At 31.1% G+C, this 5,834-nt stretch overlaps 1 long non-coding RNA gene across 1 annotated transcript; it reads right to left on the reverse strand.

The window, feature by feature from the left end:
• Nucleotides 1-548: 548 nt before the first annotated feature.
• Nucleotides 549-4,312, reverse strand: LOC128171290 (uncharacterized). Its single transcript, XR_008242052.1, has 4 exons — nucleotides 4,096-4,312; nucleotides 3,270-3,284; nucleotides 2,111-2,244; nucleotides 549-672 (listed from the first exon to the last, which is right to left on the reverse strand). It is a non-coding gene; the product is annotated as an uncharacterized LOC128171290 (long non-coding RNA).
• Between the last annotated feature and the right edge of the window lie 1,522 nt (nucleotides 4,313-5,834).

Genomic DNA, 5,834 nt, shown 5'->3' on the forward strand with positions numbered 1-5,834 from the left:
CCACGGTTCACTTCTGTCTCAAGTTCTCTCATAGTTGAGTTCGTTTATTGACTATCGAGAGGTGTTAAAAAGGAGAATTTATTGTCTATTTCTTCGAAAGGTACATGTAAGTATGTAGATACATGTAATATATGATATAAATGCTGCATTCAACTTTACATTTTGTTTAACGCCATCGTCGCAAACCAAGGCCAACAGGTATGATCCTCTCCCATCTAAAAGAGACTCATGCGTACTCTGGACAGTGCTTTCAGTGAGTGTGAGAGAGAGGAAAAGAGAGAGAGAAATAGAAAGAGAGAGAACCGAAGAGCGAGAGAGAGAAAGAGAGAGAGAGAAAGACAGAGAATTTTTGCATATGATTTTAACACAAGGGGCATGGACATGAACTGTTCTGAGATATACATAAGCTCTGGCACATTTAAATCTGCTTAAAAAAAAGAGTTGACGGATCAAAAAGTTTTAACCCCGGCGGTGTGGTAGCTGATTGAAATGACCGCGACGCTATTTGTGAAACAACACCAAAGCTGGTCTGATAATACAATTCTTAAAAAACACTGTTTTAATGGCAATTTATTTATGACTGCTGTCTATTTTACAAATAATAGAAACAAGGTTATACGAAATTTCCATTCAGTTAAGAATGACGTCACGCTGGAAGTAGCTTATGGGAATCTGCAATGAAAGTATAGTTGTTTTAGGATAACAGACAATCATCGTATTACTACATACCTAATGTGTACTATGTAGGTCAGACATTGAACATTTCGTACAAATGGTAATATCCAAGTGTTCAATCGATATTTTTATACGTTTGAAAATTTCTACTCGTTCTCTACTCCTGTTTCTACTCGTTCTCTCTCCTGTTTATAAGGTTCTTATACACGGCTACAAAAAATATAATGTCTACGAAGATTTTCCATGGCAACATACCCGGATAATAACATTGGAAAAAGTGTGAGGTATTCTGAGTTACTTTTGAATAGAGAAAGAAATTTGTTTTGGTCCTGTTTTCCGAGTGAAAAATAATAATAATATACCAATAAAGATATATTCTCTTAATTTCCCTTTCCTCTATTTCAATTGTACTTCCTTGAAAGGTATGTGTACAATGTAATTTTATTAGATACTGTCTAAATGAGACAGTACAGTAACTTATATTCTACATATCGTTAAAAAAACCCCATACAAAACAAATATTTATAAATAAAAAATTAAAGTTTAAAGATCAATTAAATGAATGTTTTGTCAATTATTCATTGCTTTTACATTAGGTAAAAAAGTAAACTTAAATCAATTTCATCGATGCAAAAAAGTAGAAAAACATTCTCACTAAAATTTAGTTTTCATAAAATTTATCCATAAAAAACTTGTCGGTGTTACATCAAAACAACAATTAAGTAAAATGAAATATAATGTCTGTCATTTCCAGCATATTTGAGATAAGAAAAATATCATAAATGTTTCGAATTAACATTCATAAACGTTAAAGTTATTGTCTTTTACTCTTAGTTCTAAATGATTTTAAAATCGACTCGTACTAAGTTTACGAAATCAAGCAATCGTAACAACTCGGCCATTTCCAATGTTATTTTTTGCCAGCGAAAATGGCTGAGTAGTTATGATTGCGAAATCAAGGTGTGTTCTGATGATGTAAGACGGTCCTAATGCATGCTAAGTTTTAACCAAAAAACATCTTTTTGTGTAAACACAGTTTACGAACATTGTATAACTCAACCGAATAATGTATACAAATTCCTCAACAAATCATTACGGTGTTTAATATATTTAAGGTTTAACCTTATTAAGTTCCTGCATAATTCATGAAATGATTGTATTTTCAAATGAAATTATTAGGCTTAAAACCTTTACTACAATCAGTCAAATAATGATTAAATGCAAAAACGTTTAACACAAAATGTCATGACATTTAATGAGTGCTCGTTGTCTTCGTTTTAAAAAACAACAACAACAAGAAATCCTCCCCCATAAAAAAAAAAAAAAAACAAGCAAACAATGAAACGAACAAAACAAAACAAAACAAGCAAACAATGAAACAAACAAAACGAAACAAAAGTTTCGTTGTACATGCATTTAAGATAAGTGATCTTACCAAATGTTTCTCTTAATCAAAAATTTCATCGTAGAATTCCCTAGCAAAGTACGCCTGTGGACTCCAAGGGTTCCACGGAGAAGGGTATTGAGACCGTGCCCACGGGTTAGGCCCCCAAGACGGCCAAGGATAGGCTGAAGCAAAGTAATTAAGATTATTCCATGTTGGTCAAAGAAAAATATAGAACCATTTTAACAAGTCCTTGGACTTTCGGTTGGACGTAACTACCTATTTTTGGCGTTAAAACAAGTGAAAATGACGCGGTTTCGAGCAAAATATGCACCGATTGCGTAGTCTTTGCTCAAAAACCAGAGAAATCTTGTTGATTACTGGCTGAATGGCCAGTAATGAAATAGACAGGCCTACGTCACATTGACATATGACACAACTACCCGACGTCCAAGTTTCCAAAATAAAATATTGTAAAATTGAAAATTTTCTAACCAGTGAAAGTAATTTATTTTTCAAGTACTTTAATCCAAAATTATATCGACAGCTGTCCCATATCAACTAAAATGAACCGCGCCACGTGTTCAGGCAGTTACGCCATTGCATGTTTGTAAGTTATGTTCCCTTGTGCATGTATTTAGAGTATATCTAAATAAATATCTAAAACAAGAATGAAAAAAAAAAAATACAAACAAACATATTTTAAAATAATTTAATTCTGGTTGTAACGCGTTTTCTGATTGGCTAAAAAAATTATTTTATATCGTATAAAGAATGTTGCCTACGTCATAGTAAGACTAACGTCAAAAATGTATCAATGCGCATGACGTTACGTTTGAATTTTGTACAATTTTACGTTATTTTAAAGGTCAAATGACCGTTTTTATCTACAATGAAGAGTAAAAAAAATTAAATTATAAGCAATGAATTCAATATTTATTAGTTTTATACGATATAAAATGGTTTGAAACAGTTTACGCTTTTTTATAAACCGCTTCGCGGTTTATAAAGCGTAAACTGCCCCAAACCATTTTATATCGTATAAAACAAATAAATATTGAATTCATTCCTTAAAACAAAACCACAAAATGTGCCGTACATAATTGTGTATTCGTATATTTCAAGTGAATCATCGAACTTTCCGTACAGCTTTCGGATTTTAAATTCTCAACAAACATTGATTGATTAGTTGAAAAAAATGTTTACTTACCAGATACCATCTCAACTGAAAAAATAAATAAAAATCAGATAAATTTCAAAACAAAAAATAAAATACCAATCAAATTAAATTCAATTCTAAATCAAAAAAAGAATACAGTCTTTAAAAAAAAGGGTAAAAAAAATGAAACCGATGAACGAATTGAAATATATTCATTATTTTTTTGTTTTTAAAATAAACCGTTCTAGTTAGGGAAAATTCTACATAACTTGTTCACAGAAAGAATCGGTATATGTGATGTATAATTTTTTTTTTTGGGGGGGGGGGTGGGAGGGGGCTATGAAAATAAAATAAAAATGATAATAAAAACCAGGCTACAAAAACAGTTTCATGATATTGACACTAAACGATACAATATTAGTACGATATGGTTGTTGAAATTAAATACCATTCTTCACAGGCTTGAAATGTGTGACAGAAGAAAAACAATTTATTATATCAACCGAAAGCGCGACATCAGATTTGTGAAACAAATTAACTGTCAAATGTTTGTGAATCTTAATGACGATAAAAAAGATGAATTTATTTTAGCGTCTGTTTTAAATTTTAGGTGTACAGACAGTCTTAGTCTCCTTTATGAGATTTATATTTAGAAATCCATTTACTAAGAGTTATAACAAATGAAATTTAAAAATATATAGAACCAAAAAAAAAATGAAACTTGCTTTCTTCAACAAATACGTATGAAAATGCTTGTTCTTTACATATTTTTTTTAAGGAAGAAACACATAAATGAAACAATTATTAACCTAGAACAAAAATGTCCTTATATATATTTGTTCACTGGGGAATTCAGAAAATAATGTTTTTTACTTACCGATGATGAAAACTAGCAAGCACAATAGTAACCCCTTCATCATAATGCGATAACACTTCGGGGATAAGTACAAGTCCTTTGCGTACTCCAAAAGTCTGTACAAATCGATGACCTGTACCACTGTTTATATATTGACAGAATCGATGCGTCACGCTTCTGATTCCGGTCACGCGCGATCAAGTTCGTTGTGAGAGTCCCGTGGATGTCATATTCTAGTTACACTTGTATATGAATTCCATTTCGGCTTTTTACAAACTAGAATAAATATGCAAAAATTTGCATTACCTGCCTCTAAGGGAGAAGCGAACCATGAAGTTGATAAAATTGACAAGAGCAGTCAATTCATTTGTTCATAAGAACGTCATAATACTTATATTTCAAACATTGATTTATTAGAGCGAATTAATTAGAAAACATTTTGTTTATTACACCTAGAACGAACAGTTTTTGTGCATTATCATTGGTTACAACGATCTATCATTCTGACATTACATTATAAGTACATGTATACAGTATGCATATATATGTAGATATGATAGATCTGAAGTTAACGCTAAAATATCAAATAGTAATAGGTATTATCACTCTCAGATAAACAATTGATTTCATAATATTCACGAGATGGTTAATCATTAATTAAGGTACGTTTTAAGATACCTCTTTTAATCAAGGATTGCGGTTCCCGATACAAAATACTTATTGAAAATTCTTTATCTTTATTCCTGATGTTATATGTTTTTTTTTCTCTTTCAACATTGTAAAAAAGCAACTAACCATTTCCCCAAAAATTGTGTAAAACACTCAATAGTAACTGAATTTAATGTCTTTACAGAGTGAGCGAATGAGAAAGACCTTGAATTTCTTTATACATTTTCTGTTTACCTTTAACTTGTTTCAATCACTAAAATAAAAACAAGAGAATTGTCCATGCAGTAAAAAGTTATGACAGAAATGCACAACCGTTTCCGTTTTTTTCTCGCTGGAAATTGTTCTAAGATTCCGTTTCCATTGGATAATGTTTGTCAACTACATGTACCGCGTTCTTTCTGAACTGAATTAGAAAAAAAAGTGGATCCAATGAATCAAATACAAATATATTAGTTGACTCCATGTCACTGCTTTCAGGATTAATTTTAAATAGTTCCTATATACACATACATGTACTTATGTACATCGTATAAAATAATGTGTTGACGTCTTAATAGTACTCTCATTACTTTGATTACTGGGAGATTTTGTGTCATTGGTTATGTGTCCGCTGCAAGTTTTACTTGAAATTGTATCCCGAAACTCACTCACAAGGCAAGTGCATTAACCGAAAATGATTTATTAGAAAAAAAGTTTATAAAGATTGAATGAAATGCGTCTTTTCTTTTTACACTTCGATTTTTTTATAGTACATACAGGTTTTTAAAACTCTCGCTGACACCCCCTCCCCACCAATGTTTGGTTAATAATATTGTTTTTATGCTATATTTTAAAATGTGCATTTCCTAATATTCTCATCATGATCATATAAATAATACCATGTCCATGTATCTCACTTATTCAGGGACTTTTGTTTCTTTAACTTGATTTTAAAATACGCATCATTATAAAAAGCTTAAAACGCAGAAAAGGGACACAAAAAAGTATTACATGTACGCCGTAATTAAAGCGTAAACTTCACCATCAAGATATGTCTCACCAGGTACATGTAACATATAGAAACTTCATATTCATCCTTAATTTAATTTTTT

This window comes from Crassostrea angulata, chromosome 2, assembly GCF_025612915.1.
Source record: "Crassostrea angulata isolate pt1a10 chromosome 2, ASM2561291v2, whole genome shotgun sequence".
Classification (NCBI taxonomy): domain Eukaryota; kingdom Metazoa; phylum Mollusca; class Bivalvia; order Ostreida; family Ostreidae; genus Magallana; species Magallana angulata.